General features: G+C 30.2%; 1 protein-coding gene and 1 long non-coding RNA gene across 9 annotated transcripts in view; one reads left to right on the forward strand and one right to left on the reverse strand.

Annotated features, from left to right (window-relative positions):
* Alh (coiled coil domain containing protein Alhambra) overlaps nucleotides 1-23,444 on the forward strand; it is a 103,898-nt gene that overhangs the window by 21,191 nt on the left and 59,263 nt on the right. The window lies entirely within an intron of this gene.
* On the reverse strand, nucleotides 14,842-15,869 carry LOC142220974 (uncharacterized). The gene is made up of 2 exons (XR_012717935.1): nucleotides 15,273-15,869; nucleotides 14,842-15,203 (listed from the first exon to the last, which is right to left on the reverse strand). It is a non-coding gene; the product is annotated as an uncharacterized LOC142220974 (long non-coding RNA).

The following is a 23,444-nucleotide window of genomic DNA, read 5'->3' on the forward strand; positions in this document are numbered from 1 at the left end:
CTTACACCACGTACCAAATTTCAGATCGGATAGGATGAATTTTGCTGCTCTTAGAGGATCCGCAAGCCAAATCTGGGGATCGGTTTATATGGGGACGATATATAAATATGGGCCGATATGGACCAATTTTTGCAAAGTGAACCCATATGGCCAATTTGCAATACCATTCGACCTATATCAATAAGAACAACTTGTGTCAAGTTTCAAGTCGATAACTTGTTTCGTTCGGAAGTTAGCGTGATCGACTCGGAATTTCACCACGACCCAGATATATATACTTAGAGCTATATTTCCATGTGTTACAAATGGAATGACAAAGTTAATATACCCCTCATCCTATGGTGGAGAGTATAAAAATCTTCAAGTATTTAGGTCCACAAATATGCGAGTCGAATATAGTGTGTATCGGTCTAAGTATTGCTATAGCCCCTATGCAGACCGATCTCCCGATTTGATTCCTTGACATTCTAGACACCATATTTCTTATCTGACTATAGTGTGCATCGGTCAATGCTTTTAATATAGTCTCGATATAAACCCAACTCTCGATTTGACTTCTGGGACATATAGACACGCAATTTTTATCCGATTTGCTTGAAATTGAAAATATCTCTTTATTAGATCCACAAATAGATGTGTGGAATGTGGTGTATACATAAGCGTAGGAAGGCCTCTGGGGAGAGGGCTTAGACCCCTCCAGAAAAATTTTAGCCCCCCCCCCCCCAGAATTTGAAAACCTATTTACGATTTTCCATTGTTTTTATATATCCAGCAAAAAAGCGTTACCAAAAAAGTAGTGAAAATGTTATATTTGGATCCGGAAATGGTGGAAAATTGGCGCAGAAGTTATGAATTTAACATGGACTTGTCCTAGGACGGATGTCCACCATTTCAACAGCTGTTGCACTGAATTTGAATCACTTTTTAGGGTTTGATCTGAATTCAGTGTTTTGAATGTGAATTAAAAATTGGTGTGATATTTTTTCAAATAAAAAAAACAAGTTGTAGAAATTGAGTTTAAAAGCTTCCTGTATAGCTAAAACAATTAGCATCTTAATAAGGACATCTTTGGAAGTGCTTTTACCATAAAGTTGTGTCTTTAGAACAACTTCCATTTTTTTTTTGCTGGGAAAAATTATGGAACTATTAGTTGCTTTATTATAAATTAATTGTCTAGTTATGTTGAAGTCTGACTTTTTATTCATTTTTATAAAATAAAATATTAACCCTCTAATGCCCCAATTTTTTGCCACAAGAAAAATTTATACGGTAAAATTCAGTATATGCTGCAAAGCCTCTTGAACAGTTTTAACGAAATTTTCTTTTTATTTTACCCAGGTTTGTTGGCTTAAGGTGTGTTTTACTAAAGGCTTCGTCATATAACGAAGCCCGCCTAAAGGCAGGATTGGGCATTAGGGGGTTATAGCCCCCCCCTAGGAAATTTGTCTAGCTACGCTAATGGGTGTATATCGGTCCAAAGTTTGGTATAGCCTTCATTTAAACTGATCTCCGGATTTGAACTCTTTGGCATATCCTCAACCTCAATTTACATTCTATTTGCCTGAAATTGGAAATCTACAAGTCTTTGATATAGCTCACATATATGTATACCGGTCTAACGATTTAACTTTTTCAGGATGTAATTGAGGTTAGGTTGGGTTAGGTATAGTTTAATTCTCAATTTAGACCATTCAACCCATTCAGATAGCCTTCCACAGAAAGGGGCACTTTCTGTGGAAGGCTATTGCTCATTCGAATAGTGGGGGTAAAAAATCTAAAAAATTAGATTTATCCACATCACATTCAATATTTTATCAAGTAACCTGTTACGACGAGGGGCTTTAAAAGGAATCTATGATATTTGATTGATTGTGAGTGGTATTTAAGATTCGGCCTGGTATATACGGTCATATATATTTTTTTAGTCCTTATTATGCTTTTTACAATGCTCCACATAGAAAAACCAATCAGATTGGAATCTGGCGAACTGGAGAGAATAATCGGACAAAATACGGAACATGATTTGTTAGTTATGGTTGATATGTTTATGTACCACGGCTCTAAAGCAGTTTTTTTAATTGTTTGACGCATAATAAGTCGCATTCGTATGCTTAATTAAATTTAAGAATTTCTCTGTTATAAACTTCTTTCTTGTCAGAGAACACGAAGTTCACAAATTCACTACGCTGGTGCAACCCCTCAAACCATATTTTTTGGTTTTAATCATATGCTTTTTGAATTTGAATTTCCCTTGAGCTCCTCTCTTCAATACATGATGTGTTGCATACTTTGATCGAATATTTTCAGATATGTAGCCATTTTATTTCCAATACCATTGAATTTTTTTATGTGTTTGGGGACACGGATGCAAAAGTTGATTTTTAATCAATCATATTCCCGAGAGCATTTCAAAGTTAAACACAAATACTAATTGCAGATGTAAAAATTTGTCTAAGAAGGTAGCATAATAAATATAACGTTTTTGTTTGTTTTGTTCAACACTTGGTAATAAAAAATTGTTTTAAATTTAAATTTGCTTATAAATGCTCCTTAGACCTGTGAAAACTTCCACTATTATAAAACCTGCAGAACTTAGCGTCCTGTATTTCCTATCACACGAATCTGTCTACCTTTTCATCAGTTTTGATTTAATACAAAATAAAAATATTAAAATATGCCTGAAACGTTTTTCTACTTCAAATTTACTGTTAATTGTCTTTCGTATGTTACGACCATTGTAATTAATTTGCATAATTCATATTTTCATCTTTGTTTGTCATTAATTCATTAAAACCCACCGCTTTAACCATCAATGCCGCCTAAAGGTAGAAATGATCACGTGTGTATCGATCAGATGAATGATTGATATACGATGTACGTATACGAATATGTATTTTTACTACACTTAAAAAAAAGATTAAAATTACATGGTTACATTGAAAACAAAATAGGCTACTTTAGGAAAACATTAATGTAGATCGTCTGGTATTCCATAAACGCATCCCAGATTTGACTTTTGGCGATGGAAGCAAAGTTCATCCGATCCGGTTGAATTTTGGTACGTGGTGTATGTATATGCACCACGAATTTTTGAATGTATTTAAGGTCAGACGTAAATACATCCAAAACACTTAATTCAGATCACATCTTAAGAAGTGATGCAAATTCAGTGCAACGTCTGTCGAAATGAAAAAACACGTTTCAAAAAATCTTATTTTGTTAAAATTTTTTTTCTATAGAAAATTTTGTAAAAATTTTATTTCTGTAGAAAATTTTGTCAAAATTTTATTTCTGTAGAAAATTTTGTCAAAATTTTATTTCTGTAGAAAATTTTGTCAAAATTTTATTTCTATAGAAAATTTTGTCAAAATTTTATTTCTATAGAAAATTTTGTCAAAATTTTATTTTTATTTCTGTCAAAATTTTATTTCTATAGAAAATTTTGTCAAAATTTTATTTCTATAGAAAAATTTTGTCAAAATTTTATTTCTATAGAAAATTTTGTCAAAATTTTATTTCTATAGAAAATTTTGTCAAAATTTTATTTCTATAGAAAATTTTGTCAAAATTTTATTTCTATAGAAAATTTTGTGAAAATTTTATTTCTATAGAAAATTTTGTCAAAATTTTATTTCTATAGAAAAATTTTGTCAAAATTTTATTTCTATAGAAAAATTTTGTCAAAATTTTATTTCTATAGAAAATTTTGTCTAAATTTTATTTCTATAGAAAGTTTAGTTAAAATTTTATTTCTATAGAAAATGTTGTCAAAATTTTATTTCTATAGAACATTTTTGTAGACATTTTATTTCTATAGAAAATTTTGTCAAAATTTTATTTCTATAGAAAAATTTTGTCAAAATTTTATTTCTATAGAAAAATTTTGTCAAAATTTTATTTCTATAGAAAATTTTGTCAAAATTTTATTTCTATAGAAAATTTTGTCAACATTTTATTTCTATAGAAAATTTTGTCAAAATTTTATTTCTATAGAAAATTTTGTCAAAATTTTATTTCTATAGAAAAATTTTATCAACATTTTATTTCTATAGAAAATTTTATTTCTATAGAACATTTTTGTCAAAATGTTATTTCTATAGAAAATTTTGTCAAAATTTTATTTCTATAGAAAATTTATTTCTATATTATTTATTTATTTCTATAGAAAATTTTGTCAAAATTTTATTTCTATAGAAAATTTTGTCAAAATTTTATTTATATAGAAAATTTTGTCAAAATTTTATTTCTATAGAAAATTTTGTCAAAATTTTATTTCTATAGAAAATTTTGTCTAAATTTTATTTCTATAGAAAATTTTGTTTAAATTTTATTTCTATAGAAAGTTTAGTTAAAATTTTATTTCTATAGAAAATTTTGTCAAAATTTTATTTCTATAGAACATTTTTGTAAACATTTTATTTCTATAGAAAATTTTGTCAAAATTTTATTTCTATAGAAAGTTTAGTTAAAATTTTATTTCTATAGAAAATTTTGTCAAAATTTTTTTCTATAGAACATTTTTGTCAAAATGTTATTTCTATAGAACATTTTGCCGAAATTTTATTTCTATAGAAAATTTTGTCAACATTTTATCTCTACAGAAAATTTTGTCAAAATTTTATCTCTACAGAAAATTTTGTGAAAATTTTATTTCTATAGAAAATTTTGTCAACAGTTTATTTCTATAGAAAAATTTTGTCAAAATTTTATTTCTATAGAAAAATTTTGTCAAAATTTTATTTCTATAGAAAATTTTGTCAAAATTTTATTTCTATAGAAAAATTTTATCAACATTTTATTTCTATAGAAAATTTTATTTCTATAGAACATTTTTGTCAAAATGTTATTTCTATAGAAAATTTTGTCAAAATTTTATTTCTATAGAAAATTTATTTCTATATTATTTATTTATTTCTATAGAAAATTTTGTCAAAATTTTATTTCTATAGAAAATTTTGTCAAAATTTTATTTCTATAGAAAATTTTGTCAAAATTTTATTTCTATAGAAAATTTTGTCAAAATTTCATTTCTATAGAAAATTTTGTCAAAATGTTATTTCTATAGAAAATTTTGTCAAAATGTTATTTCTATAGAAAATTTTGTCAAAATTTTATTCTTATAGAACATTTTGTCAAAATTTTATTTCTATAGAAAATTTTGTCAAATTTTTATTTCTATAGAAAATTTTGTCAAAATTTTATTTCTATAGAAAATTTTGTCAACATTTTATTTCTATAGAAAATTATGTCAAAATTGTATTTCTATAGAAAATTATGTCAAAATTTTATTTCTATACACCCTCACAAAAAATCGCTTCTGTAACATATACTCCCAAACATATTTTGCTTCAAGCATATACATTTTTGGGTATTGCCCAAACATGTATATGTTTGATCTCTACCAATATATAATATGTTTGAAAGCATATTGGTCTAAACAATATATGTTTGGGTAGTCTAAGTTCCAAACATTTTGTATTTTTGCATCCAAATTCAATAATGTCTTCCAAAAAACAATATGTTATTATGTGACCATATAATATGTTTGGAAGCATTTCGCACCCAAAAATATTATATGCTTAAAAAAATTCTCCCAAACAATATTGTGCTCAAAATTTTATTTATTTATTTATATATTTACAATCATAATGAATTATGAAAATAAACAGGTAATATAGGTGCTAACAACATAGGTTTTCGACCTGAATGCTCAAAATTTTGTTTCTGCCCAATTGTATATTCCCCGACATCTTTCTCACTTCCACGAGATTTTTTAGTTCTTAGCACCTTTTTCTGTAATACAAACATTGTAGAAGAAATTATTCAATTTTATGATTTTTTTATTTTAATTTTACCTTTTGCCGGACGGGGATTCGAACAGCGGACCACACAGTTTGTAAGGATCAAAGAAGTAGCTGATCAATTGCCCAAGGAAAAATAAAATGTTAATTTTGTAATAACAAGCAACAACCACCAACTTAATTCAATATCGCTCCCTGTTAAATAGCGCTCCAAGCTACTAAACACATATATGTTTATAGGCTATTTCTAAATTAATATATGTTTGCATTCAAGCATATTATATTTACAAACATTTTATGTCCCAAACATAATATGTTCTAACATATTAACATATATGTCCCAAACATGTTATGCTAGTTTATGAACATTATATGCTTGCACTCAAAAATATTGTGTTTAAAAATTTGTGTTCCAAACATATAATGTTTATAGCCAAACATATGAAAAACAGTCTTTTTCAACCGTGTAGAAATACTATAACCATATGTAATAAACGATTTTATTCAAATTTAACAAAATCAAATTTTTTATCCGCTTAGATTTAGCTCTATTTGTTTTAACACAAACCATAATTGAGGTATTCTTGTATACAAGTAAACATTTTTTATGACTATATACCCACTGCAGATGTTTGTTTATACACATGTGTTAACAGAGCCTATATGCGTGCATGCAATATTCGATTAATAGTACGGGGAGAAAAAAACACAAATGTGAAAATCAAAAATCACGTAGCCCTAATTTCTGCCCTCACACCGTCCACTAAATCAACAATCAATGCAATAAGAAGTCAATGGAACAACATTTATGAAGAAATTGTAGTTTTTGTCATTTTGAGTTACCTATCCCATTTAAGGTGTATACCTAAATATTCGGGTTTTCTTTTTTATATTTTGTATTTAAATTAAGTCTTATTATTACCTGGAGTGGTGCATGGCAACAATAAAAGTTACACGCTATAATTTACTAATAACCTTTTCGATTTAACATTTAGTGGGAAAAAGGGTCACAGTCAATAAATTTTATTGCTTCTTAAAATTTTTTGAAGGAATTGGATTTTTTTGTTGAAAAATTGATAAAAATGTTGCTACTTTAACGAACATACCTGCTGTAGAATTTAGTGCAGCAATATCTTCATCTTCCTTTTTAGCAGTGAAAAATGTTGCTGTTGTATGTTCCTGTCGCCAGACATCCACATTAGGCGAATAATGAATCATTCAACTGAATTGTTGTCATTGAGTTAAATACACTCAAAAAAAGTTAACTTTGATCCAACGATTTTGTCCTTCCCTTAAGGGTTTCGATTTTGATTCAGAGCCCAAGATGCAAATTCTTTAAAATAAAAATAGGAACATAGGTCTCTATCTAGTTTTAATTCTAGGAGCAATAAAATTAAAATTCGGTTACAGATCTAATTCACTTTACGTCCAATCTTCTATGATCGTAGTCATAAGGAAAACATCTGTGATATTTTAATTTAGTTGTATAATTATTTTTGAAATTATTTTAAATATTTGTTTCATGTCGTGATGTTCCTGTGTCGTTGCCTTTTACAATTTAAAATTAATTTTAAAAAATATGACAAAAGACTAAATATTTCAATAAAAAATTCATCCCAGAAGTAGTTGGAAATCATCAACGAAACGTCGGATGTAAATATGAAATAAAATCTTTTTATTTGCATATTGAGAGACCTTGAAAGCCGATTTTAGAACAGATCTAAAAAAACAATAATTCACTGAAGTTTGACTCTATTTTTGCAATGTATTAATAAAACTATTCACGTAGACACATATGCCAGTTTAAAAATTCAAATTTTAACGAATATTTCAAATAAAAAAAAAACTTTAAACCAAGACACTATGGCCGCAAACGCATTTTTTGAGGCAAAAAGTCAGTTTTTCATAAATTTAAATTTTTAATATTTTCTATCACACAAAGACAATTAAAAAATTAATTGATACTATTACTTTTTGTGGTGGAATTTGTTTTCAATTAAGAAAAATTTGTTGAATCAATTAAAATTTTAGTTGGAAAAATGTTCGTGACATCTTTTTCTGTGTGGGAATTAAGAGAAATGATTCGAATTATTTTTTACAAATTACATACTGAAATCTGACGGTTTGAGGTATGAATAAGTCTTTAGCTTCGTTCCTCAGAAAAGAAAACTCTTCTTTCAGAGTTGTCATTCGACTTTCCAATTTTTAAAAAGTCGAGTAAGTTTTCACAACCCAAAAATGTCGTGGAGAATATGACTTGCAAGATCTTTTGAAATGGAAACTGTCTCAGCAATTCCTCCGAACTTCAATCACTCTATCAGGTTAGGTTAGGTTAGGTGGCAGCCCGATGTATCAGGCTCACTTAGACTATTCAGTCCATTGTGATACCACATTGGTGAACTTCTCTCTTATCACTGAATGCAGCCCGATTCCATGTTAAGCTCAATGACAAGGGACCTCCTTTTTATAGCCAAGTCCGAACGGCGTTCCACATTGCAGTGAACCCACTTAGAGAAGCTTTGAAACCCTCAGAAATGTCACCAGCATTACTGAGGTGGTAGGATAATCCATCGCTGAAAAACTTTTTGGTGTTCGGTCGAAGCAGGAATCGAACCCACGACCTTGTGTATGCAAGGCGGGCATGCTAACCATTGCACCACGGTGGCTACCTATCAGTCTATCAATAGGAGATCGAAAAAGTTTGATAGCCATTTTCAGAAACGTACGAACGAACATAGTGGAACTCGTTAATCCCAATATATGCAACATGGCATTAGGAGACATCTTTCTTTGGCGAATTTATTCCTACACCATGATGTGAATCGCTTTGTGGAAGCTATCTCCAATTTATAGTCGAAAAGTCGACTTTCCAAATTTTAAAAAAGTAAAAAATTCGAAAAGTCGACTTTTCCACATTTTGAACGATTCGCCAATATATGCAACTTGACATTAGGAGCATCTCTACACGGAGACATCTGTCTTTGGCGAATTTATTCCTAGACAATTATGCGGATGGCCCTGTGGTAGCTATCCCCCCTTCATAGTCGAAAAGTCGACTTTTCAAATTTTAAAAAAAGTCCAAAATTCAAAAAGTCGATTTTTCCAAATTTTGAAATTTTCGCTAATACATGCAACTTGGCATTAGGAGCATCTATACAAGGAGACACATTTCTTTGGCGAATTTATTGATATACAATATTGCGAATGTCCCTGTGGAAGCTTTCTCCAATTTATAGTCGAAAAGTAAAACATTCCAAATTTTGAAAAAAGTCAAAAAATCGAAAAGTCGACTTTTCAAAATGTTGAAAGAGGCTCAAAAGTCGACATTTCTCACTTTTTGAAAAAAAAAAAACGAAAATTCGAAATTTCAACGTTTCCAAAATTTTAAAGTGTCGAGCAGTTTTTACTATGTTTACGATCCCCCCTATATCAGTATTGTGTTAATTGGTGGTTTGGGTCTCCGCCAGATCAAATCCGAATGTATTTTCAGTGACATCAAGAAAAACCAATGTAATTATGACAAATTGTAAAAACCTGTCTTCGAAACGATAAAAGCAATTTATTCGATATTCGAAAATAAAACGCGGTTTTATAACGCCAAGCTAATTACCCTAATTAAATGATTATTAGAATACTATTCAAATAACCATAAATATGTTAAGTAAACTTAATATTTATATAAAAAATATTATTCGATATAAAAAATTGTAGAATTTCTGCAACTTAAATTGTTACTGCTTTTTAACGCCTTCACCATCCACCCAACGTATTTATTGTTTGCTCTTTTTTGTGTGGAATTTGTCTAGGGCCAATGAGAGTTTATTGTTATGTATTTTATGCATTAACATCCATGTTTTCATCATTTCATCCCTTGTGGGTTATTTAACTCGGCTATTCAAATGTCTGGCTATATGTCTGGGTTTTTGTGTGAAAGGACAAACACACATAGGCATGTAAGAAATGTATCCTTTTGAACAAGGTTGCTGCATTACACGTCTATTGAGAAAATTCTTTCTTTAAAGTCAGCCTCTAAATTTAAAAATTTCTATTCATCAAATATTTTATGGTCCTTGAAATATATACAAATGTATTCGATAGGATATTTTAGTTTGGTTGCTTGTTTTATTGTGAAGACTAATGGATTGTCATCACGTTTGCCACTCGTGCCAAAAATTATCACGGTTACAACTCGTGCCAAAAATGTTAAGAAAATTTTACCAAAAATCTACCAAATATATATATTGAATTTATAGAAAATCTCGTCCAAACTACTTTTATTTCTTTAGAAAATTTTGTCAAAATTTTATTTTTATAGAAAATTTTGTCAAAATTTTATTTCTATAGAAAATTTTGTCAAAATTTTATTTCTATAGAAAATTTTGTCAAAATTTTATTTCTATAGATAATTTTGTTAAAATTTTATTTCTATAGAAAATTTTGTCAAAATTTTATTTCTATAGAAAATTTTGTCAAAATTTTATTTCTATAGAAAATTTTGTCAAAATTTTATTTCTATAGAAAATTTTGTCAAAATTTTATTTCTATAGAAAATTTTGTCAAAATTTTATTTCTATAGAAAATTTTGTCAAAATTGTATTTCTATAGAAAATTTTGGTCAAAATTTTATTTCTATAGAAAATTTTGTCAAAATTTTATTTCTATAGAAAATTTTGTCAAAATTTTATTTCTATAGAAAATTTTGTCAAAATTTTATTTCTATAGAAAAATTTGTCAAAATTTTGTTTCTATAGAAAAATTTGTCAAAATTTTATTTCTATAGAAAATTTTGTCAAAATTTTATTTCTATAGAAAATTTTGTCAAAATTTTATTTCTATAGAAGGTTAAAGTGGCAACCCGATTAAGATTCAGGCTCACTTAGACTATTCAGTCCATTGTGATAATTTCTATAGAAAGTTTTGTCAAAATTTTATTTAGAAAATTTTGTCACAATTTTATTTCTATAAAAAATTTTGTCAAAATTTTATTTCTATAGAAAATTTTGTCAAAATTTTATTTCTATATAAAATTTTGTCAAAAGTTTATTTCTATGGAAAATTTTGTCAATATTTTATTTCTATAGAAAATTTTGTCAAAATTTTATTTCTATAGAAAATTTTGTCAAAATTTTATTTCTGTAGAAAATTTTGTCAACATTTTTTTTTTTTTCTATAGAAAATTTTGTCAAAATTTTATTTCTATAGAAAATTTTGTCAACATTTTATTTCTATAAAAGATTTTATCAAAATTTTATTTGTATAGAAAATTTTGTCAAAATTTTATTTCTATAGAAAATCTTGTCAAAACTTTGTTTCTATAGAAAATTTTGTCAAAATTTTATTTCTATAGAAAATTTTGACAAAATTTTATTTCTATAGAAAATTTTGACAAAATTTTATTTCTATAGAAAATTTGGTCAAAATTTTATTTCTATAGAAAATTTTGTCAAAATTTTATCTCTATAGAAAATTTTGTCAAAATTTTATCTCTATAGAAAATTTTGTCAAAATTTTATCTCTATAGAAAATTTTGTCAAAATTTTATCTCTATAGAAAATTTTGTCAAAATTTTATCTCTATAGAAAATTTTGTCAAAATGTTATCTCTATAGAAAGTTTTGTCAAAATGTTATCTCTATAGAAAATTTTGTCAACATTTTATTTTTATGGAAAATTTTGTCAAAACTTTGTTTCTATAGAAAATTTTGTCAAAATGTTATTTCTATAGAAAATTTAGTCAAAATTTTATTTCTATAGAAAATTTTGTCAAAATTTTATTTCTATAGAAAATTTTGTCAACATTTTATTTCTATAGAAAATTTGGTAAAAATTTTATTTCTATAGAAAATTTTGTCAAAATTTTATTTCTATAGAAAATGTTGTCAACATTTTATTTCTACACTAAAAAAAAGCATGCCCGGTTCCAAAGATTTTGTCTTTACTTTAAAAAATTTGGTATTGATTCCGAGCCAAAGAAGCGGAGAATACATGTAAGGATACTTTTAAGACACAGTTCTCTTTTAAATTTGGGTTTTGTGTACTTGCTTCTAGGAAGCAAATTTTAATTTTTCGCTTTCTCATCTTTGTTTCTTCATATGCTATCAAAGTCCTTTAAAAACGAGTTAACGACAACTTTATTTTCCAAATTAAGACTCGACTTCCAGTAGAAATTATGCTATGTTTCATGTAAAAACCTTCTTTAAAATAAAGTTTTGAAAAACATGTCCTATATTTGAACGATTTTTTGCTTTGTAGTCAAGATACAAAAAGACAACTAATTTAAAGACAATTTCATTAAATCTAAAGAATATTTCTGAATTATTAAAGTCAAGTTGACCTTAGCCCAAACATTTTTTCTTTCATGTTATGATACCCATTTTTAATTCAAATCACTTAATTATAAGGACAATACGACTTCATTGAAAAATTTATCGACTTTTGGACAGGGAAAAAAACTTTATATTAGAGAAATACGTCTTCTATGCTAAGCAAAATTTGCATTCGTATTTTAAAGACACGAAATCTTTGACCTCACGATAATGTTTTTTTCAGTGTATAGAAAATTTAGTCAAAATTTTATTTCTATGGAAAATTTTGTCAATTTTTTTTAGAATTTTTTTTATTGAAAATTTGTGAAGTACCCCTTAGTTGGAGAAGAATATTCTGAAAAATCTACCAAAACAGCAATAATTCCACCAATCTACGAAACAGTACAAAATCTACCATTTTTTGTAGAATTCTACCAACTGTGGCAACCGTGGTTGTCATAATCATCAATTTATCTCCTCATATAATCTACAAGCATGCCATACCTACAATTAATGATAAATCCTATAAAAATTGCTACTATAGATGCTCCAGATGTAAAATTTGGGAATCCCGTCTATCCTTACATTCAATGGGGGAAAAAGCCTTTACCAAAATGTTGGCCTAAAAAAAGTACCTTTTTAAAGCTGATGCAGTTCAATTTCAAGAAAGCTATTTATCATCCCTGATATCCATTGTAATACCACAGACGATAGATTTCGCTCACAGAATAAAATATCACTGAAATATTTCCAAATAAAAATTTGATTGAATTTGGAAATGTAATCAATTAAAAAAATTAATCGATACAGTTAAATGTTTAATCAAATAAATAGAGGCAATTAAGAAAAATTCTTGAATATTTTTATATTTTTAATTAAAATATTAATTATCTCAATTAACATTTTAATAAAAAAATATTTCAAATTAAAAACATAATCATAAATTTTGTTCGGAAGTAATGGACTCAAATCTAAAGAAAATTCAATCGGAAAAGTCGATATAGAAGGTATAAACTCTTGTGAAATTATAATAAATTCATTTAATCTAAAGGAAAGGTAGAGTAATCTTTCTGCTTTGTTTTTGCATTAGTTATTACGGTGTGATGCATTTCAGTATTTCTGATTTCATTAAAAAATATATAGGGAAGAAATAAAATATTTTACACAAAAAAATCTGATTCGATCACGAAATTAATTGATCCAATTAATTTTTTAAATTGAAATGATTGTAGACACGAAAATGATAGTATCAATTTCTTTTTGTGTTTGCATTAGTTATTCCGGTGCGATGCTATTTCAGTATTTCTGATGTCATTAAAAAATATATAGGGAAAAAATAAAATATTTTACACAAAAAAATCTGATTCGATCACGAAATTAATTGATCCAATTATTTTTTTTAATTGAAATGATTGTAGACACGAAAATGATAGTATCAATCAGTTTTAATTAGGTATAAAAAATATTTGATTTAAAAAAATTAATTGATCTGTTTAAAAAGCAAATTTCATTTAATTTCTTAATTGAATCAATTAAAAATTTAATTGAGGTTGTTTTTAGTTTGATTAAGAATTGATGGTGTAAAAAAAATTTTTAATTAAAAATTAAAAAATTTTCCATCGCTTCGTTTTTAACTTAGTCTTCCAAGTTTGATTAAAAAGTTATTTGTATCAATATTATAATTACCCAGCAAAAAAAAATTGGAAGTTCTTCCAAAGGCACAACTTTAAAAGCACATCCAGAAGATGCACTCCCAATGATGTTCTTTATTTTAACTAACCTGAAAGTTCTTTTAATTCAATAGGTTTAAAACGGAGTAAGAATTCATAATATGGTACAAATCATTCAAAGTTTGTCGAAAAAAATGCTAAATCCAATCTAAAAAAAATGTGAATTTTTGAAAATATTTGAAAATATTAGCTTTTTAAAAATAAATTTCGTGTTGTTGCATTACTATGTAACAAAACGAAATAAAAATAAGATTAAGGGACTTGTAAGTTATATGAAAAGATGATGTACAGTTGGAGAAAAGATGATTCAATTTGTAAGAGGAAATTTCCCAAATGTTTTCTCCATAAGGAGTTTGCATTAAGGGCCCAAAATTGAGTTATCTCTCCCAGCCAGATCTATACTAAAGGCTGTGGAAAGGTTCATTCGCCCGAACCGAAACATGTACAGTCCAGGCGTGTATAGATTGGTATCTGGCGTTTTCTTTTCAATGGCTCTATTAACCATGTTCCTTAGTCTATATCTGTCCATAAAGCTCGAAGAATAATTGTATAATTAGATATAATGCATTTGGACGTCAATTGCCTGTTTCAGTATCAGGCTAACATGAAATATAATTATTTGACGTCAAACATTTCCGACAAGCGTTAGAATCCATTAAAAATTATAAAAATTATTTATTTGACAAAATATCACAGAATTTTTTAATTTACCTTCAAAACATTGAATTCGGATCACACCTAAAGAAGTGATGCAAATTTAGTGCAACGGTTGTAGAAATGGAGGACTTCCGTCCTATGACAAGCCCATGTTAAATTCATTGCTTCTGCGTCAATTTTGCACCACTTCCGGATCCAAAACGAACATTTTCATTACTTTTTTGGCGACGCTTTTTTTGCTGGGTAATAATTTAAAAAAAAAATCCAATCATTACATTAATTAACTTAATGAACTAATTACCATCGTGATTAAAAAGTTAATTGAATCTTCATTTGAAATGTAAAAGGATTTATTTGAAGTGATGCTTTATTATGGTTGCTGCAACTGTTATTTGTATCAATATTTTAATTAATAATTTAAAAAAATCCAATCATTAACTTAATGAATTAATTACCATCGTGATTAAAAAGTTAATTGAATCTTCATTTGAAATGTAATGTGAAGCGATGCTTTATTATGGTTGCTGCAATTGTTTTTTTTTTTTTATTTTTGCGGGTTTTCTTCAATTAACGGAACTTGTTATCAACTCTTGACAACACTGGTCCTTAGTAAAACTCTCTCGCTCTCTATCTCACCATAATGACAATCATTCTTTTTCTCCCCTAACGGTTGGTGTGTGGTTAATAAAAAAAAAGCTGAAATAAAACAAACTTCAGCGGAAATGATATAAAACTAAAAATAGTTAAAACAACTAAACAACAAGTATTACGGCTACTCACAATCACATTTCATGAGAATAAAAGCGAAGAGTCACACATCTTCACACAACAAACCATAAATAAAAACAAACACTGTGGCGGCTGGTGGTGTTTCGAGGAAGATGGCGGTGAAGACGATGGATGATTAATACAAAACTATTTTCTATTTATTGTATTGTTTGTGTCTACATACATATATATATATTTTTTCTCCTCATATGGTGTGGTGGTGTTATAACCCACCGTTGTCTTACATCTAAACTTAAGCTTTTACATACAGACAGACAGACAGACCGACAGACGGACCAGCCTTGTAGTATAAACATACAACGTGTATGTAGTGCCATCATCTCCATACTAAATAAGCTTTGAGCAACAAAACAATATCACCAAAACAACGACAACAATAACAACAACAACATAACGAAAACAACCATAAAGAGTCATAGTGTGTAAAAGAATAAAACAACAAAAAGGGCACTGACATTGGACAAATCTATACAAATTCACATGTACGTATGAGCCGGCCAGGCCAGTCAACATAAATTCAGATGTATGTACGTGCGACGACACAACGAAATGATGACGATTCGTAAAAGTAATCGTCGTCGTCGCGCCTTCTCCCGACCCAGCCGCCTTTGCTGGAAATACTCTCGAACTAGAGAAGTGTTCTAATTTCGTGTTACTCTCTAGCCGATGGTTTTTGTTAGTGTAGTTTGTTGCTGTAGCTTTTCGATGGACTTGTATTATTATTACAGTGTTTCTAAAATACTTCCTGCCGCCGTTGTAATCTTGACAAACCGTAAGATAAGATATGTATAAATATCACCAATGCATAATATCATCACACACACCCATGTGTGTGCTACATTTGTATGTATGTAGGTGTATATGCTGTTTGTGTTTAATAGTGGACTGAATAAAGTCTTTGTAATTTGTTTGAGTTACAATTATTGTTGCTTATTGTGCTACAACCCACTTTTATTGTCATTATCTAATAGTAAAGTATATTCAATCTATTATTACATACATGTAAAAAATGATTACTTTTTTTTTAGCCAAGGCTAAAAATAGATAACAATGTTAGTCATAGATCCCTTACAATAAAACCAGCAGAAGTTGTGAAAAAAAAGCTAATCGATTTAAAAGATTTATGTGAAGTTAATTTTTGAATTAATTAATTATTTCACCTGATCCTATTTGCACCTTGTTCTCTTACTTCATAGTATCATTATGTGACGTAAGAGAAATATGGCCTATATTAATTGATCATGGAAGTAGTATATGTTAGTATAGGTGAATTTGGAATCATGAAAAACCGATTAGTCGAAATACAGACAATCAAAACATCTGCTGCAACATGACATAAAAATCATGTTGCAATAATAGAAAAATTAGGGAGATACATTTTAAAAAGTTGATATTTGCTTTGTGGTGCTATAGCCAGCCCTTCAGGTACCGAAAAGTGGCGCAATTTTAGAAATTCAACGAATGGAATGCTCGCATTGCAAATACTACCTTAAGGCGATTCCGTCTTGGTGAAAAAGTGTAGCCCTTATCCTAAAAAGGTTACTATTCGGGATATTTTTTCGTAGATGTGGATGAAATTTTAGAATTGGGGATTTAGTGGGGAATTTCTAGAAATTTTTCAAAATCCAGAAAAAAAAACAAGTATATACGGCCGTAAGTTCGGCCAGGCCGAATCTTATGTACCCTCCACCATGGATTGCGCAGAAAATTCTACTAAAAAGACTGTCATCCACAATCCAATTACTTGGGTTGTGGTGATACTTACCGATGGCAAGATATTTTCTTAACATCTTCTTAACATCATCTTCTAGGGAGCCACCGTGGTGCAATGGTTAGCATGCCCCCCTTGCATACACAAGGTCGAGGGTTCGATTCCTGCTACGACCGAACACCAAAAAGTTTTTCAGCGGTGGATTATCCCACCTCAGTAATGCTGGTGACATTTCTGAGGGTTTCAAAGCTTCTCTAAGTGGTTTCACTGGAATGTGGAACGCCGCTCTGACTCGGCTATAAAAAGGAGGTCCCTTGTCATTGAGCTTAACATGGAATCGGGCAGCACTCAGTGATAAGAGAGAAGTTCACCACTGTGGTATCACAATGGACTGAATAGTCTAAGTGAGCCTGATACATCGGGCTGCCACATAACCTAACCTAAGCTAACATCATCTTCTAAATTGTAAGTGGACCAATTTTTGTGTGATTGGAGATCAGTTTATCTGAGGGCTATATATAACTATAGATCGATATGGCTTCTCTAAGTGGTTTCACTGGAATGTGGAACGCCGTTCGGACTCGGCTATAAAAAGGAGGTCCCTTGTCATTGAGCTTAACATGGAATCGGGCAGCACTCAGTGATAAGAGATCACTTTGCATGGTTATTAGAGACTACATACGTACACCACATACCAAATTTCAACCGGATCGCATGAAATTTGCCTCTTCAAGAGGGTCCGGAGTTTAAATCTGGTTTTTAGAGATCATATACTAACACCACCTACCAAATTTCAACCGGATCGGATGAATTTTGCTCCTCCAAGTGGCTCCGGTGGCCAAATCTAGGGATCGTTCGGACTCGGCTATAAAAAGGAGGTCCCTTGTCATTGAGCTTAACATGGAATCGGGCAGCACTCAGTGATAAGAGATCACTTTGCATGGTTATTAGAGACTACATACGTACACCACATACCAAATTTCAACCGGATCGCATGAAATTTGCCTCTTCAAGAGGGTCCGGAGTTTAAATCTGGTTTTTAGAGATCATATACTAACACCACCTACCAAATTTCAACCGGATCGGATGAATTTTGCTCCTCCAAGTGGCTCCGGTGGCCAAATCTAGGGATCGGTTTATTAGGTTGCTACATATAATTATGGACCGATATGGACCAATTCTTGCATGGTTGTTAGAGACCATATACTAAAACCACGTACCAAATTTCAACCGGATCTGATGAAATTTGCTTCTCTAAGAGGCTCCGCAAGCCAAATCTGGGTCGGTTTAACATGTTGGCTGATAAGTCCCCGGTCTAACAAAGAAAAACACAATTTTGTTGTCAAAATTCGTTTTTATTATTCAACATAGTTCCCTTCAAGAGCGATACAACGATTATAACGACCTTCCAATTTTTTGATATCATTTTGGTAGTACTCCTTCGGTTTTGCCTCAAAATAGGCCTCAGTTTCGGCGATCACCTCTTCATTGCAGCCAAATTTTTCCCTGCGAGCATCCTTTTGAGGTCTGAGAACAAGAAAAAGTCGCTGGGGCCAGATCTGGAGAATACGGTGGGTGGGTAAGCAATTCGAAGCCCAATTCATGAATTTTTGCCATCGTTCTCAATGACTTGTGGCACTGTGCGTTGTCTTGGTGGACCAACACTTTTTTCTTCTTCATATGGGGCCGTTTTGCCGCGATTTCGACCTTCAAACGCTCCAATAATGCCATATAATAGTCGCGCATGGAATAATCTTATAGTAAATTATTCCATGCGCATCCCAAAAAACAGAGGCCATTACTTTGCCAGCGGATTTTTGAGTCTTTCCACGCTTCGGAGACGGTTCACCGGTCGCTGTCCACTCAGCCGACTTTCGATTGGACTGAGTAGTGTAGTGATGGAGCCATGTTTCATCCATTGTCACATATCGACGGAAAAACTCGGGGAGTATTACGAGTTAACAGCAGCAAACACCGCTCAGAATTATCAACACGTTGTTTTTGGTCAAATGTGAGCTCGCGCGGCTCCCATTTTGCACAGAGCTTCCGCATATCCAAATATTGATGACTGATATGACCAACACGTTCCTTTGATATCTTTAAGGCCTCTGCTATCTCGATCAACTTCATTTTACGGTCATTCAAAATCATTTTTTGATGTTTTTGATGTTTTCGTTGGTAACCACCTCTTTCGGGCGTCCACTGCGTTCACCGTCCTCCGTACTCATTTCACCACGCTTGAATTTTGCATACCAATCAATTATTGTTGATTTCCCTGGGGCAGAGTCCGGAAACTAATTATCAAGCCAAATTTTTGATTCCACCGTATTTTTTCCCTTCAGAAAACAGTATTTTATCAAAACACGAAATTACTTTTTTTTCCATTTTTTCACAATAGCAAAAGTTGCTTCACAAAAGACGCTCTATGTCACAAACTAATTGGCTTACATACGTCAAATTTTGACACGAATCATTTGAAGGTGGTACTATATAAAAATAATATGCATTTAATACTAGCGACGCTATCTATGTGTCAGACCGGGGACTTATCAGCCAACCTGTTAGGAGAAATATCTCTTGAGTTCGCCCCAAAGGTTTTTAAACCGATTGATGTCGGTGGACTGACTTGACCACTCAAAAACGTTCGATTTATTACCCCGAAACCATTCACTCACCAACTTTGATTAGTGTTTCGGGTCGCCAGTTAAAGGTTAATTTAAATTGGAGGTTTTTGAGGACTTTTACAATATGGTGGTAAGAGCCAGGAAAATACTGGCGACACACCTTAAACAAACAATTTGGAAATTGTTGCAGTTTTTATACCAATCGAAATCGCCACTAGACTCATTGCGCAATAATGGTGATAAGTTCGTAAACACAATCATAGCGATGAGGATTTTTTTTGTTTGCGACTATTAAATACAATAACCTTGTCAACGAAATTGTACTCTTTCCTTATTTGCAAGTGTTCTTGAAAAAAAAATAATTTTCACGTGACCAGAAAACAAAAGAAGGCGTAATAGGCAGTTAAAAAATTTGGAAAGCAATGACAACACTATCCCATTTTCCGTCTATGAATTGCAGTTGATTTTGTAATTTGGCGACACGCGTATTTTGGGCTTCCAATAAGAAATACACGTAAACAAATATTCACCTACTGCCTATCGCTATCGTTGTGTTTACATACTGAGTATCACAATGGTAGAGCAGTACGAATTTACTTCAAAATAAATATTAATAGTCATCCAATGAACTCAATCTAAATACCTTCTGAATGCAATAACACACGAAAAGTACTTTTGCCATTTGGACATAAAGCACTTGTTTCAATATCAGTCTATACTGTAAAGTAATTTATTTATTTTATTTTTTAATTTATTTATTTTTTAGTTTTGTTTTCAAATAAAAATATTTTTATTTTTGTATTATAATTTGACACGAAATATTTCTTTATTTTTGTATTAAAATTTACCCCACAAAACACCTTGATTGGCAACATTCTGCCGATTATTTACACTCTCTTCTTTGAGTAATCTCTTATTATTTTTATGTTTACTCTTATATGCCTTCTAAAGTTTTATTGTGCTAGTATGAGTTTCTCACAGCGAGAAGAAGAGAGGGTATTTATAGTACTTTCTTACCACAACTGTACAGCTCGTATGTCAGTTTGTTTTGCTTTTTCGTTTACCTTCTAACAAAAGACTGACGTAGTTATAGAAAATATGCCTACGTGACGAAGACCGGCAATGGCTCTAATAGTTTCTGCCTACATTGGTTTATTGGCCATTTAAACGGCAGAGTGTTTGTATATGTGTGTGTGTGGTGAGTTTTAAAGAGAATATATTTTACTTTGATAAGAATAAAAGAGTGTAAAATTTCATTCTTAATAGAAGAGTAACTCTTAAAATTTATTAAACAGATCTTATTCTCGTTTTTTAGTATTTTACCATAAAACTTTGTAACTTGAGTAATTTGAATAGACAGCATCGAGGTTTAATTTTTTCTTCAAAATACACACTAATTTTATTTGAAAAGAATTTATGTTATGTTGGAAACAGTGTTAAATTATAATAATGAAATAATGAAAATTCCTTGGTCAAAATTCTTCACAGAAATAGGTTCTTGAATTTTCGGGCAAAAGTTGATTTTCAATTTTGGTTTCAGATTACACAGAAGTACTATAGACTTTTAGGAAAAACATATTTTTTTAAAACTGCGTTATGTTTTAGATGCAACAAACTTGATTTCGTAAAATTCAGTCAAAATTTTAACCCTCTAATGCCCCAATTTTTTGCCAGCTGATTAAATTTTCAATGTTAATGACACAAAAGCAAGAGAACTAAGCAAGAAAAATTTATACAGTAAAATTCAGCATATGCTGCAAAGCCTCTTGAATAGTTTCAAATAAGTTTTCTTTTTATTTTATTCATTTTTGTTGTCTTAAGGTGTGTTTTACTGAAAGCTTCCTTATTTAAAGAAGCCCGCCTAAAGGTGGGATTGGGCATTAGAGGGTTAAGTCATAAGACTTTTTTCTGGTTGTATCTAAAAAGATACAATACGCTTTTAAGGGTTAAATTTTCTTTAAAATATACATTTTTCTTATAAATTGAGTTTAAAAAAATATTCAATTAAGTTTAATTAACATTTTCTTTAAAGAAAGTTTACATATTTTTATTTGTCAATATCAGACTAAAATGAAAAATTTATATATTTTTCTTAAAAATTTATATTTACACAGAAAGTATATATTTTTTCAATTAAAATCTTAAATAAATTGCAAGATATATTCATTTAATCTTTTAGTCGAATCAAATATTAATCATAAAATTTAATTGAAACAAATTTTTAAATTACGATGATTGATGTTATCATTGAAACAATTATTATTAATGGACTTTGTATTAGTATTGTTTAAATGGTGTGTCCCTAAATGAATTTGACATATACATATATTTTTTCAGTGTATGCGAAATGTTAGAGATAAAATTTGTTTCGAGATCACCTGCTGCATTATTGTTAAATCGCTAAATTTGCTTGGCTAAAACACAGGGTTGGCAATATTGGTCATTGGCTGTTGTTTATTACCCTCAATATTTCTCTTTCTCTCTCTCTCATCCATTCCAGAAGAGAGTATCTCTTATTATTTTACTTTTAACATTTTTATGAGATATTAGAAAATACGTCCACAATATATTTTGTTATTCCTTTTATTTTTGTTTACATGTGACTCAATACTATTGCACACGTGTACGAGCGAGCTATGTTTGCTTGTGTGTGCACATTAAGAGAGTAAGAGATTAGAGAAATGGAGATTGAACATGAGCGTATAGAAGGAAATCATACCTTGTGGATTTTAACAGCTCATGTTTGAGTCAGTCGTTTAGTTTCAGACGCAGCATTAAAACGTTGAAATTGTGTAGTACGCTTGTCGTCATTGTCTTTCGTCATCATCATTAGCAACAACATTATTGCTATCACGAGTCGCGTGAATACAATACAAAAAAACGAAATCTTTTATTTTATTAATCGTGTGTGTATTTCTTTGTGTAGTGTTGGTGTTTGTATATTGTTTCATTTTAAGAAGAGTAACAAAACGAAAAAATAAAGAACAAAAGAAGCAAAAACAAAATAAATCGGGTATTTTTATTTGGTCTATGTATTACACTACGAGAGTTCGTATTGAGTTTCTTTTCAAACTGCTGTTCGTCTTCTCCGGTTTTTGTTTTTTCAATGTGTGATTATTGCTTTCGTCATATATACACTACCGCCTTCACTGTTATCGCCGCCCGCAAAACTTGCTAGACGACGTCATTGTGCCTCTTGTAATCATCGCGTAACGCCGTCGACAATGTTGTGCTTTTCTGTGCTTGCTTAAATGCTACAGTGATTTTTTTTGTGTTGTTTTTTTTTTTTATCACCACAATCATCTGAAAAGTGTATGTGTGTGTTTGTGTGCTTTTTTTTGGTCTTTCAACGTGTTTGGGGACCTCTTTTATTCTTGGAGCATTGTATGATGGTTGTGTGTGGTTTACTTACCTTTGGTGTAGTTTATCGTCATCATCGTCAATTGTCTCAATTCTTAATTCTTGTTTCGTCTTGGCTTTCTGGCTGGCTGACTGACTGGTTGGCTGTGAGTTTTTCAGTTTGGCCTTTTTCGTGTTATGGTATAATGTGGTTAAAATGTGGATACTCACTCACTCACTCGTCGCCACCATTGTTTGTCTCTCTGTCGTGTCTTTTATGCTCCAAACCATAAGAGGCCAACAACATATTTGAGTTAACAACAACAGGAATAATAAACGGAAAAATATCAACGTCGCCACAAAAAAAAAAAAATGAGTAAAAGAAAACACAACGAAAAACAAAAAACGCAAACAAACCAAACGATTTGAACGACAAGCAGCCAGCCGCCATACAGCAAGAAAAACAAAAATCAAGTCTTACCTTGTTTT

This window comes from Haematobia irritans, chromosome 1 (assembly GCF_050003625.1).
Source record: "Haematobia irritans isolate KBUSLIRL chromosome 1, ASM5000362v1, whole genome shotgun sequence".
Classification (NCBI taxonomy): Eukaryota; Metazoa; Arthropoda; class Insecta; order Diptera; family Muscidae; genus Haematobia; species Haematobia irritans.